The 14339-nt window shown below is 38.8% G+C and overlaps 1 protein-coding gene and 1 long non-coding RNA gene across 2 annotated transcripts in view; both read left to right on the top strand.

Moving 5' to 3' along the window:
• LOC145487068 (mitochondrial carnitine/acylcarnitine carrier protein-like) overlaps positions 1-14339 on the top strand; it is a 141622-nt gene that overhangs the window by 59762 nt on the left and 67521 nt on the right. The gene's annotated exons all lie outside the window — the stretch shown is intronic.
• LOC145487354 (uncharacterized) lies at positions 4665-12787 on the top strand. The gene is made up of 3 exons (XR_014049396.1): positions 4665-7020; positions 10533-10713; positions 11474-12787. It is a non-coding gene; the product is annotated as an uncharacterized LOC145487354 (long non-coding RNA).

Below are 14339 nucleotides of genomic sequence, written 5' to 3'. Positions count from 1 at the left end.
AAAAATTGATTCGCGAAAGGTCGGGGCATCGTTCTAACGCATTGCTTCAGTACGACAAGCCTACGGAAGAAAATGTTTCTAAAGTTTCAAAGACCCTAGGTCCAAGTGTTAGTGCAGTTTCATGTTCTACCACAGAAGAACAAGACGAATCTAATGCTTTTAAGGATGTTGTTTTCCAGAAAGGAAAATTCAAAAACTGTACAATTAATGTAACGGTGTCTAAGAAAGAATAATATTTTGCAGTATTGTTGTTGTAAGTAATGATTGAAGCGGTAAATATACTGTATTTAGTATTAACACTGATTAAAATTCAAGTTTCTAGGTCAGTGTCTTGATCAGTTTTTGAGCTAATCGAATGTGTCTTGATCGGTATGTTCATTGGGTATAAAAATACGTGCACCTGACCCAATTGATGCAAGCTGATTGGGTCATCAGCACATGAATAATTAATGAATTTGAGAACATGAAGTCAATGATGATGACTTTTTCAGCAGTTTATGCTATTGTGGTACTGTGTCAGTAATATGACAATATATTATGTTAGAAAACAGCCCTAAGAAAATACTCGCGCTGATTGGTAAAAAATCGTGTTCCTATTCAAGCAATAGAACACTTTTTCAGTGTTTACATATCCCCATCTCAAAAAGAGGGGGGTTCGGAGAATTCGAGACAGTTATGCAAATCCGAGACGAAGTCTCCGAGTGTTTAGATGAGGCTATGTAAACAAGGAAGAAGTGTTCTATTGCTTTTATAAAATAATTCTCAAAGATACGCGCGAAGCTAAAACGTCACATCCGTGTTTACATACTCTCATCTAAACAGTAGTAGCTCAGTTATTTTATAAAACTCGATAGAAACACAGAACTAGCACGAGCTGTTGACGTAATGATGGCGCGAGCAAAGAGAATTTACACTTTGATAATCAAAGTTAACAAGTTGTTTTCCTTTTTTTCGGCGCGGTGTTTTCTAAAAGAAATAGAAAACATGTTCTCCGTGTTTCTATCGAGTTATAGAAACACTCGTGAAAGTTTGGGAAAACTTGAAAAAGCTGTGGAAACACTCTCCTGCGGCTCGTGTTCCCACAGCTCGTTCTCCCAAACTTCCACTCGTGTTTCTATTAAACAATTAGATTATGAGCTCGAGATTTCTATCGCGTGACGGTTGGCGAGGGCGAAGCCCGAGTCAACTATCACACAAAGAAATCGAGAGCGAATACACGAAATCTACTAGTCGAAAAAGTAGCCTTGATTTCCAAGAACTTGGGCGATGTTTCCCAGTCCCAGGTCGTATACACGAAATCTACTAGTCGTTTAAAACTTTATCTAAATCCTCTTCACAGAAACTTCGAAAACGCCAAGAAGCGGCCGTCATTTTGTTAACAAGGGCACACTGCTACGCTACTCACTATCTATCACAGAATAGATAGTGAGTACTGTGGCCAATCAGAGAACGGCATTCGTGATAGAACGCTAGTAGATTTGTACTAAAACTCGATAGAAACACGGTACATGTTTTCTATTTCTTAAGGTGGTATGGTACCCTCAATATGGACCAAAAAGTTTGTTTAAATATGGTTAAGAAAGATCAATTGTGTGCTATTGCACTCAAGAAGAGAAATTAAATTTCTAGAGTTTTACTCAAAATGGTTGTTATGGAAACCAGCCACAGCCTTTTGAAGAGTGTTTAATAGTATTGACGCCAACACTTCCTGCTCTTTTACAAAACAAGAATTGACTGTCAAATAAGCATATCATGTAAGTTTCTGTTTTGTTCTGTGATATGAACCTAAGTTTTGACAGTTAACTCTTATTTTCAGTGCTTTTCACAGCTTTATTTGTAAATAACCTTATTTTTTACCACACCCAGTGGACAAATCATTTCATGTCACGTGACAGACCTTAAAATGTTACGATTTTTTTGGTTTATATCATCACGACACTATTGGTCTTTGATGAGCCCAAGTTTCAGAAATTCTACTTAAAAACCTTGGAAAGTAGAAATGTTGGCGCGAAGTCAGTCGGTACAAAAGTAAACTTTTGAGAAAAATGCACTTTAAGTTTCTTACACGAAGTATGAAGCATTTAACGAGCAACAAATAGTCGGGGAGGTGCAGATTCGATCTCGGGGGAGGGGGTGCAATGGTTGTTCTATTTTGTAAAAAGTTACCGCAGTTGTGGGAAATATTCCTTGTCACAAGGGAAATGAATGAGCCTGTGATGGCAATTCGAGGCAAAGCTTTTCACAAATAATTATACCAATCGAGTTGTGCATGTCTTAAAAGTTTTTTCTAAATAGTTTCGTTCATATAAGTTAAAAATAATCTATATTTTTGGTCACGTTCTTATAGTAAACAGTCGTTGCTATGGCCGTTGCCACGTGAAAAAACTTATACCACTGTGTACTTTCCTTAAATTTCACACTCATCTGGAAGGAAATTCGGCAAGATCGTTTCAAAATGTTTTTGACAAGTCCTCAAGGGTCTTAAGTCTTGTATTTCCAAGAAATTGAATTTTTCATGAACATCGCCATATTTTAGGGTACCATACCCCCTTAAATAGTGACTATCGTGATGATGATGACGATTACGATTACGATGCAAGAATAATGATGACAATATTGAAGACCAAGAAAGTGATGATGACAATGACGATGATGATAATGATGATGATGATAATAATGATTATCTAAGTGAGAGGAATAAAAAGAATGTTGATGATCATATGATGATGACCTCTGGTTTAGTCGAATTTATTCACTGTGATCAAAATGATTGGAAGAAACCCACACTCTTTGCAGTTTGAAAAAGCTAAGCTAAGATGATTCTCACTTTCACTTATAATTTCAAATAAAAAGAATGTTTACAATAGCAGAAAGTCCAGTTACATTAAATTACTTTTAAGTATATTAGTCCTTCTACACATAATTGGACTATGTATTGATGAAAAAAGGAAAATCCCGTCAAAAAGATGAGGTTTTGTTACATTTTTCATATTGAATTGGGCAAATCAAAAGGCGGTTATATAGTTTGAAAGACTTTGGAGTAACTGAGAAGTCGGGAGTACTAATCTTGTAAATTGTTGTTTTGCACAGCTAGTGAACAGGTGTTAACAGTTAATAATGACGATACGAGGACCCAAAACATGATGGCTAAACCACAAAACACGGGACCACATTAAAGGCTTTACTGAAGAGCGGGCTCTTTTCACTCGTTTGCTCATCCTCCACAGCCGGCCGTGCCAAACGAGCCACCAGACCAAAACATAGTGTCTTTCTGCAGGAACCGGAAAGCTTCGTATTTTTGGTCACTTGGAATTAGTCTTTATTTGGAGTTCTTTTGTTTCCTGTCTTTTATTTCTTTTATTTTACGTAATTTGTACTCTGGTACTCATAGAAGGAACCAAAACACTCCTTATATTACTGACTTCGAATTCACTCTAGTACAATAATAAAATCAAATCAATTTGGAGTTCTTGCAAAAAATATGTCAAATTATTCATCTTTTCGAAGAAAAGCAGTCATAAAATAACTCAAACACGGGGAAAACCCACTTCCCCTGGTATTTTTTCCCTAACCTTGTCCCTCAAATCCCTTCAATTTCGCAAAGACGAATTTCTAAATTTCTTTTAACTGCAATATCCTGTCGCTAGCCCAGAAGCCTTCTTCGTGGAATCGCTCCTGCATTGGAGCGTGTTTACTCAATCTATTTTTTCCTTCTTCAACCAAATTTTACTAAATGCCATGCTGGATTCCAAGTTACCATTATAGATTCCCAAATTTACATTCCTACATCCTACACGGTAACCGGTCCTACACAGCCGGCACACAGTCAAACGTTGATATTGCCCATGTTATGTGTAATTATGGAAAGCTCGTTTCGACAGAATGTTTATCTTACGAGTTAAATTGAGAACAAGAAAGAGAACAGGGTCTTGCAGCGAGGGGTTCAATCTCGACATAGGACACTTCTTTCAAGATGTGAGGTTTTGTTTTACGGAAGAAAAACTACTCCGGCCGAAGGCACAACATTTTAGTTTTTTTGCCGTACTCTGCAAAATAAAAGGTCACGGGAAATAACCAAACATCAGGTTTTAGCGACAACGTGTGCACCCAAACTGAATCTTTCATTCTTTACCTAATTGCTTCAAAACCCGTTCGAAGCGCTTCACTTATTCAGTCAGTGTACACTGATTTCGCGCATACTATACAAAGTGAACAACACAAAATAATAACGAAATACTCAAGTTAAGGTTATATCTCGGAGTTAATACTTGGAATTAGTTAAAGTCTGTTTCCACAGTAATAGCATTTTATCCCTGCAGGTGTGCCGTCTGAATTTCACACTTTGAGCGCTTTGAAAAGGTATGTTTTGATATCTGTCGTCTGGCTTAAACTTTTTGTTAAATGCTATGTGTCAGCATTATAACTAGGAACAAACCACACCAGTGAATACAGCTGACTTTGTCGGCCTACCTGCGGAATTCTGTGTGCAAGAATTATTCTTGCCTTCCTTTTGCTGTCCTGCGCAAAGTAACTCTTGTAATTCGAAAGAACTTATTTCATTTTAAATAAGAATTTTCCGAGGGATTTTCCGTGAAGGTCAGTGCGAATATCATTGGCTGTAACAGACAAGTATTGCCGTTTTGATAAATATGGAAATGACACGATGCTGGTTCTTGAAGCGGAAGCCCGGCCGTGGGACGAATTTGTCACACCTTTGACCCCCATAGTTGGAGGATGAAGCTGCTATAAACTCGGTAAAACTGCCGGGGAAATGGACTCGCAACAATATTTAGACCAGGGCACTACGTTATGTTCTTTAACTTCGCTATTTCACACTGTTGGAAATGTGTGGACTGCAGTTGTTTACTAGTGTAAAATGAGATTTTAATGGAGTGTTTATATTGTAGTGTTGGTGTGCATAGCCTCCCACGCAGACGCTCTTAGGATTTGTCACGCGTTTGACGAGTCCTAAGAGCGTCTGCGTGAGAATGATGTGATTACGGGTCGAGTTGAATTCGTAGAAAAAGAGATGTGCTCCCCACGCAATCGAGGGACTGAATATCAGCGCGCGCAGCCGGGATTGTCGACGTGTACGATTTTCCCAGGCACTTTGTTTGTATCCAGGGGCCGCAATTCTGTCAAAAAGGCGAATAGCACTGGTGGCGTGATGTAAAGGCAGTTTATTTAAAAATGAAAGGAAATGATTAATTTCAAAACTAAAGGTACAAAGTTTTGTTACAAGGGCACAGTCGCAAGCCTTGTAATAAGGGCACAATCACAAAGCTTTGCAATGAGTTTGCGTTTTCAGTACAAGGAGGGGTGTGGCCCACGCAATGAAGGGAATTTTCCCCGTTGTAATCAGAAGTGCTGTGTCAATATCAATTTGCATGTTGCAAAGTGAAAACTGAGACGTATTTCGCAAGGTGTTTTTCTGGTATGGTCAAAGATATAAAGCGAAGATATTGTGTGTATTTTTTGTTAAAATCAAAAGGTCGTCGCGATGAAATTACCAGTCATGAAACAGCTAAGGCAGCCTTTCCCGCGTGACTCCCTCTAGTTGAGCGAACATTCAAGTCTTGGTTGCTTCTGTTGTCACGAGCCAAACCGTACTTTGCGTGGGAAGGCTTTCCAAAGGTCCTAGACACCGCCACGAAAACAACCAAAGACCTTTGGAAAGCCTTCCCACGCAAAGTACGGTTTGGCTCGTGAAAACAGAAGCACCTAACACTTGAATGTTTGCTTAACTACAATCAGTCACGCGGGAAAAGGCCCATCCGGCCATTTCTCTCGATTCTGTGACAAAATGGCTAACAGAGAAGTGACTGGCTCAAGCACAGTACTTCGTGACTTACTTACTCTCAGGGCGACCTCGCATCTGCTCAGAATTTTAATATGGATAAAAGCTAATCAACTAAGCTGGGGGTCTAAGCTTACCCATACATTTGTCTGAAATTGGTTATTTCCTCGCAGAGACCTTTTGATTTTAACAACTAATACCACCTTGGTGGCTCTGAACCCTACCTACAGATTTTTTTTTAAACTTTGCCAAAAGTTGCGCCTTACACTTAAATCAAAAGTTGATAATACATACAAATTTCACCGTGCCGTTTTTTAATTTTAAGCCCCTGAAGCTATAATGCAAGGGCGTTTTTACGTGAAGATACTGTTACTATAGTAACCTATCACGTCATGAAAATGATAGCAAAGTGTTCACCAATGGTTGTGCAGTTTTTTGATACCATGATTATAGCATCAAGTGATAAAGAGTGGTTATAACGACCCATCAAAATCTAAGTGCTGGAAACTGTTTTGAACCACGTCAAAAAACTACCTTTTTATCACGCCACCAATGCTATTCGCCTTTTTGAAAGAATTGCGGTCCCTGGAGACAAACAAAGTGCCTGAGAAAATCGTACACGTCGACAATCCCGGCTGCGCGGCCATCCAGGCCCTCGATTGCGTGGGCAACACATCTCTTTTTCCACGAATTCAACTTGACCCGTAATCACATCAAACCTACCCAGACGCTCTTAGGGCTCGTCAAACGCGTGACAAACCCTAAGAACGTCTGCGTGGGAGGCTATGCACACCAACACTACAATATAAACACTCCATTAAAATTTCAGTTTACACTAGTAATACAACTGCAGTCCAGTGTGACATAGCGAAGTTAAAGAACATAACGTAATGTCCTGGTCTAAATAATGTTGCAAGTCCATTTTCCCGGCCGTTGCACCGAGTTTGTAGCAGCTTCATCCTCCAACTATGGGGGTCAAAGGTGTGACAAATTCTTCCCACGGCCGGGCTTCCGCTTCAAGAACTAGCATCGTGTCATTTCCATATTTATTAAAACGGCAACACTTGTCTGTTACAGCCAATGATATTCGCACTGACCTTCAGGGAAAGTCCCTCGGAAAATTCTTATTTAAAATGAAAAAAGTTCTTTCGAATTACAAGAGTTACTTTGGACAGGACAGCAGAAGGAAGGCTAGAATAATTCTTGCATACAGAATTCCGCAGGTAAGCCGACAAAGTCAGCTGTATTCACTGGTGTGGTTTATTCCTAGTTTTAATGCTGATACATAGCATTAAACAAAAAGTTTAAGCGAGACGACAGATATCAAAACATACCTTTTCAAAGCACTGAAAAGTGTGAAATTCGGGCTGCAGACCGACTGCAGGGATAAAACGCTAACTGCGGAAACAGCCTTTACTAATTCCAAGCAAGGATTAACTCTGCGATATAATCTTAACTCGAGTATTTCGTTATTATTTTGTGTTGCTCACTTTGAATAGTATGGGCGAAATATACACTGAATAAATGAACTGCTTCGAGAGGGTTTTGAAGCAATTAGGTAAAGAATGAAAGATTCAGTTTGCGTGCATAAGTTGTCGCTAAAACCTGGTGCTTGGTTATTTCCCGTTGGCCATTTTTTTCGCAGAGTACGACAAACAAACTAAAATGTTGTGCCCTCGGCCGAGTATTTTTTTTTCCCGTAAAACAAAACCTCACAACTTAAAAGAAGTGTCCTATGCCGGAATTGAACCCCTCGGTGCAAGACCCCGTTCTCCTTCTTGTTCTCAATTTAACTCGTAAGATAAACATTCTGATATTTTTGTCGAAACGAGCTTTTCATAATTCACACATAACATGGCCAACATCAACATTTGATTGTGTACCGGCTGTGTAGGACTGGTTATTTACCGTACAGGACGTAACAATGCAAATTTCGGAATCTATAACGGTACTTGGAATCAAGTCAGTATGGCATCTAGTAAAATCTGGTTAAAGACGAAAAAATTAAATTGAGTAAACACGCTCCAATGCAGGAGCGATTCCACGAAGAAGGTTTCTGAGCTAGCGACAGGATATTGCAATTAAAAGAAATTTAGAAATTCGTCTTCGCGAAACTGAAGGGATTTGAGGGGCAAACTTAGGGAGAATACCAGGGGAAAGTGGGGTTTTCCCCGTGTTTGCGTTATTTTACGACTGCTTTTCTTCGACAAGATGAAGAATTTGATATATTTTTTCTAGGAACTCCAAATTGATTTGATTTCATGATTGTACTAGAATGAAGTCAGTAATATAAGGCATGTTTTGGTTCTTTCAGAATACCGGAGTACAAATTACGTAAAACAAAAGAATAATAATAATAATAATAAAACAGGAAACGAAACAACTCCAAATAAAGACTAATCCCAAGTGACCTAGAATATAAAGCTTTCCGGTACCTGGAGAAAGACCCCATGTTTTGGTCTGGTGGCTCGTTTGGCACAGCAGTGAAGGATGAGCAAAACGAGTCCCATATTTACAGCATGACGTTACTTATTGTGTTACTCTTCTTTGTGCCTTGTTTATGCATGTGACCTTTCCTCGCTTTTTTTTTTTAATTCGACAGCGCTCTCAGCTGATATTATGGTCTGTACTGCGCCACGAGGTAGTTGGAATTTTCACTCGCTAGTGTTGTATAAGCTTTCTTTTTCATCAAAAATAAATCTAAATTTATCGGTTACACTGCTGGTGAATCGCTTCGGACCTTCTTCAAAGCTCAGCACGCTTTCGAGGTCATCTCTAAGCGAGATGGATCAGAACAGAGCCCGCTCTTCAGTAGAGTCTTTAATGTGGTCCCGTGTTTTGTGGTTTAGCCATCATGTTTTGGGTCTTCGTATCATCATTATTAACTGTTCACTGGCAGTGCAAAATAACAATTTACATGATTAGTACTCTCGACTTCTTAATTTCTCTATAGGTTTTCAAACCATCTAACCACCTTTTGATTTGCCCAATTCAATATGAAAAATGTAACAAACCCTCATCTTATAGTAAGTGGTTTGAACCCAGGGGTATCAGTAGTTCGTATACTGTGATCGTCCGGGTGAGGGTAGTTCTGAAAAGAACTTTTGTTGGTGACTGACGTTTCGACAATCTGAGCGGAAGTCATCTTCAGAGTCACGTGAATAGTGTTAGTCAGTCGATGATGTTATAAGTCTGGTCCATATAACGCGATTGGTCAGTTTAGCCATGATGGTATTGGCTGAAAGACTCGTGTAAAGTTTGTCATCAGTCATTGGTCGGTTTCGATCCGGTTTCTTCTCCGTTAGTCAAATTGGTCGGTTTTTGGTCCGTCTGTTGTTGGTCATATTAAGTCGGTCTGTCAGAAGTCCGTTTGTCGGTTTCGTTTCCGTCATGGAGAAGTCGTTCATAAGGCGCCGGTAGTTGTTGACGTCTGTTAAGAGACGTTTGTTCTAGGTTAGTGTACCAACTCTCCAGAGTCAGTCGCTGAAAATAGTTTATACTGAAGGTTAAGCACTGAGCAGAGTCCCAGTCAATGTTGTGGTATGTCAGTTGATGATGTACAGCAATGTGATTGTTGGGATCACCATTTCTCGTGGCTCGTTTGTGCTCAGTCAGTCTCGTGTTAAGGTTTCTGCCAGTCTCACCAATGTAGAAAGCCTGGTAGTCGGAGCATTTGATCTTGTAAACTGCTCCCTGTCTGTTGTTAGGTTCGTCCCTGTGTTTAACTTTGGTCAGTAAGTGTCGTAACGTAATTGTTGGTTTGAGGGCTACACGGATGTTGTAGCGCTGTAGGATCCGTTAGATAGTCTCAGAAGTGCCCTTAATGTAAGGTATAGTCACTGTAGTAACAGATATTGAGTTCCTGTTCGTTGCGTTAGCTTCAGTAGGTCGGTAAATGTTTCGTCTAATAAAGTCAGCGTTGTAGCTATTTTTGTGAAAATCACGTTCAAGGTATCTGTTTTCGTCACGTAAGCTGTCCGGTGTGTCACAAACTAGTTGCGCTCGTCTCGTCAAAGTCTTTATAGTTGTGGCTTTGTGTGAAGTCGGGTTGTAGGATGATTCGTCACTGAAGTAATCTGTCGGTATGCGTCGGTTTTCTGTACACTGTCGTTCGCAGTTAGTTGTTGTCGCGGCTTACCAAACAGTCTAGAAAAGGAAGTTTTCCTTTTTGTTCGATCTCTTTAGCAAACTGGACGTCGGCGTTCTGTTCATTCACTGTGATCAAAATCCTCATCTTTTTGTTGGGATTTTCCTTTTTTTTATAAATACATAGACTCACTATCAAAGTCCAATTATGTGTAGAAGGACTAATATACTTAAAAGTAATTTAATGTAACTGTACTTTCTGCTACTGCAAACATTCTTTTTACTTTAAATTATAAGTGAAAGTGAGAATCATCTTAGCTTTTTCAAACTGCGAGGAGTGTGGGTTTCTTCCAGTCATTTTGATCACAGTGAGTAAATTGGACTGAACCAGAGGTCATCATCGTATGATCATCAACATCCTTCTCATTCCTCTCACTTACATAATCATCATCATCATCATCGTCTTTGTCATCATCACTTTCTTGCTCTTTAATATTGTCACCATTATTGTTTTCATCGTAATCGTCATCATTATCACGATAGTCATTATCATAATATATTGTCATATTACTGACACAGTACCACTGACAATAGCATAAACTACTTAAAAGATCATCATAATTGACTTCATGATACAATTTGTTACCAGTTCCTCAGTTGACAGCTAGACATGATGAAGATCTTTGGCCTTAATTCCATTACCATCTTTCTCTGTCTCATGGTACTATTCAACCTGAGCAATACTCCAGCTGTCCAGACTGGCCCTGCAACGACAGCAACCTGCATCTTGGCCTGTTGTGGCACTGCCTGTGCTTCTGCTTCAACTGTCTGTAAGTTATACAAGCCATTGGTAACTTTTACCGAGATAAGTTCATAACCCTACAAGGAGGCAAGAGAGAATGTGAAAGGGTGTACTTGGGGTAAAACAAGGATTGAAAATTTATATCTTTTAGTCTCGAATAAACAGTCAAGTGTAAAAGTCAAATGTAATAAACCTATGTTTCACAAACACTTGATGTGCATTATTGGTGAAGTCAGAGGGCTTAACTTTTAAGACTGAAAAGACTGTCAAAAGTAGTCCAGGATTGCTTTGTTTTTGTTTTTGGTAAGAGCAATTTCTATTTCTGGCAGCCAGAAATAGTCCCTAACCACTAATCCAATCAGAGTTGCCTTAATGTTATGACAGCCAGTCATATCACAAGTGAAAACAATCAAAAACCATTATTTGATTTGTGTTGAGTTGAGTTGATTTCCCCCGTTGGCAGCGCCTCTGTGCTCTGGTAAACACGCGTGAGACATAAATAAAGTGATTGTTATTATCGTTATTTTTATTATTATTGTTATTATTATTATTATTATTATTATTATTCTTGTCGTTGTTGTTATTGTTGTTATTGTTATTGTTATTGTTATTGTTATTGTTATTGTTATTGTTATTGTTATTGTTATTGTTATTGTTATTGTTATTGTTATTGTTATTGTTATTGTTATTGTTATTATTATTATATTATTATTATTATTATTATTATTATTATCATTACTATTGTTATCAATTGTGAACCTACTTTGATGGATACTTTATTCCTGCAGGTCTTCCACTAGGAGCAGCAACTGGTATATTCGGACTCCTTGCTGCAACTGGATGTTTCATGGCTGCTGGAGGAGGATGTGCTGCCTGTGTCAGTCTCTGCCTCCCAACTGTGTCTCTTCCAACGCCATAGATTCCTAGACTGAAACATAGTCAAACTTAATGAAGATTATCAAACTAGTTTAGCCCTGTTTTGTAGATTGTCATTTAAGCAAGATAATCTCCCTCAGTCTTGGAGTGTGGATGATGGTATTATGGATTTCAAAATTGGCATGTTGAATTTGATATTCCCAGAACTGCAAGCAAATTTTCCTGGATTCTGAAATTAGGAGACTTAATGAGGGTTTAGTGGTGTCCAGTGCATTTTCGAAAAAATGTCAGTGTAATAAAAGTTATTTGTAGAAAATTACTACAATAAAATTAAAACATTTAGCTTAAGTTTTGAGTGTGATCCTTGAATGAAAAAGCTCCTGCAGCTTCGGCGCATTCCCACCCAAACAATCCCACAATGCTTTATCGTATCAGGTCTATCGAGCCCAACCTCCAGCCAACGTCGCCGCTTGGCTGCGCTCGACCCGGGAAGATAAACAAAACAAATGAAAAGATTAAATTGAATCTCGGAATGAAAATTTGTTTTCGAGATTGGATTGAATGAGCTTTTACAAGATAGAATTAAGCCACTATTTGATGGATCGAACATATGGCAACGATATAACGTTTTGCTTGCGATGAACAAAGCTGTTTTCAAAAATTTACGTTGTAATATTTTTTTTCAGTTTTATCGGGATAAATTTGTCCTGTGATGACGAAGCTTGTTTAACCAACTACCCAAGATAAACGGATATTTGCCTCTATTAGCGTTTTAATAGCGCAGGAAAAGAACTTGACGGTGTAATATCCAGCCATCATTACTTCACGCTAGCGTTTGGTCAACGAAGGTAAACTACGTGTCAAAAGATAAAAGAAAAGAGAAAGCGCGCATGGACGCAGTTTTTGTAAACTTTAAAAAGATAGTAAGAAAGTTTAGAAAGTGGAGAACGTGGAAGTGTTAGCGATTTGGGTATGGTGGAGATGACTTGGTTTGTTGCGTGACATCTGAGTAAAGTTGCTTCACTGCAAACTCGACATTATCCTCACTTGAAAGATGTCTTAAATGCATGCACAGTAATTGTTGAAGTAAATGATAACTTTTCATCCAATTCTAAAAAAACGGATTGGATAATGTGGTGCAATCGAAAACATGTACAGCTGTAATGTATATGAGGCAATATAAATTACAGGCTCTGCTATTACCAGCTTTTACTCAGCAAAATTAAGCCAGGTCTTAGATCGAGCTTATTTTAAATTTCTTTTTTATACAAAAAAAGGAGACGATAAGTTTGCAGTTTTTAATAAAATATTGAAGCGATTTATCCAAAGAACAGAACGGAAGAATATTGATAAAATCCAACGTGTAAATAATTATTTTTAAATATTTATAACTTTCTGTCATATATGTTTAAAGTATGGTTAATTAAAGTTTGAGCGGGTAAATTCTTTGGTGTATGCGTAGCACTCAAAGAACTTTATTTCATAGACCTGGAGAAAGGAGGGCCTTCGCCTTCCTTTGTCAAGTACAAACAATGAAACTGCAAAAATGTTTGATGCTACAATAACTCAGGTTTGTTTTACGTCACAGTAATTAACTCCAGGTTTTGGGGTGGGGGGGGGGGGGGGAGGGTGGGGGGCAGTCGAATACTAGCGAAAAGTAAGTGAAACAAATTCGCCATAATATCCAGAATTCCTCCCATTAAACCAAAAATTGATCAAAGTGTTGTACAGTTGTTTACCGGAAGCCATAATAGGGGACGGAGATCGTAAGTCTTGGAATTTTGCTAACAAAGTGCGCCACCCTGACGAAATATATCCGCGCGGATCCACGCACATGTCGTGAGTTCTCGCGTGGATGTTGTCATGTTGCGTGATTAAATGGTGAGATTTTTCACAGCGATGGCAGGGAATAAGGCAGGGAATAAGAACCTGGGCGCCTATATGTAGTTTTATCCTCTGAGCTACTGGAAAAGGTGAGTTACAAGACTTCAATTTCGCGCTGTGAATGAATAATATCTGCTAGCGCAAGTTGCACTCGTAAGCTTTTCATTAATTATTATAATTTGCTCTCTAAAGAAACGTTGTACGAAAACTCTCTTCTCTGGTATCGAGTTAATTTGTGAGTTTCAGAAACAATGCTTAATCATAGCCAAAACCTGTTTTTGATAGTTTCTTATTGTCTCTGCTACTGAGCTTGTTTGGCAAGTTAACAAAAGTTTCTGAAAGGAAAGTCTGACGCGTACAAGTAGCTCATTTGCATAGTGCAGCGCGTGCTTTTTCAAGGTCGAGTCTGTGTTTTCAATTGTCAACAAATCTTGAAGATTTCTTTTGTTATCTTTTGTGCTGAGATGCTGCAACAATTTTCACCAACGCCAAAAGGCTGCTAACATCATGTGTGTTTTGTAGTTTAGGTTCGCGCGCACCTTTCCCGCTGTCCATGTATTTCCGTATCCGATTAATTCTTTCATTCCACCAAAAAAAAAAACCCCAAGGGAGAGTGCTTATCGGAGAAGCAACACTTATTTCTTTTCTGATATAATTGACCCCTAGATTTGTTTGGTAATGCGAGAATGTGAGCAATTCGGAGCTAAGATGAACTTCAGTTGTTCTCCATGTACTCTCACGGCGCTTATTGAATCGAAACAGAATAGGACTGCTCAGTTGAACGGGAGCGCTTGTTAAAAACACATTCAAAAGAGGTGGAGGGTTTGGGGGCTGGTCGGAAAGACGGCAGTGAATGTAATCATAACGGTAGGACTCTGCCAAAATACTTCACTG

Source organism: Orbicella franksi, chromosome 5 (genome assembly GCF_964199315.1).
Source record: "Orbicella franksi chromosome 5, jaOrbFran1.1, whole genome shotgun sequence".
NCBI lineage: Eukaryota > Metazoa > Cnidaria > Anthozoa > Scleractinia > Merulinidae > Orbicella > Orbicella franksi.
The sequence above is the reverse complement of the archived record's forward strand: the minus strand, read 5'-3'. Positions and strand labels throughout refer to the sequence as shown.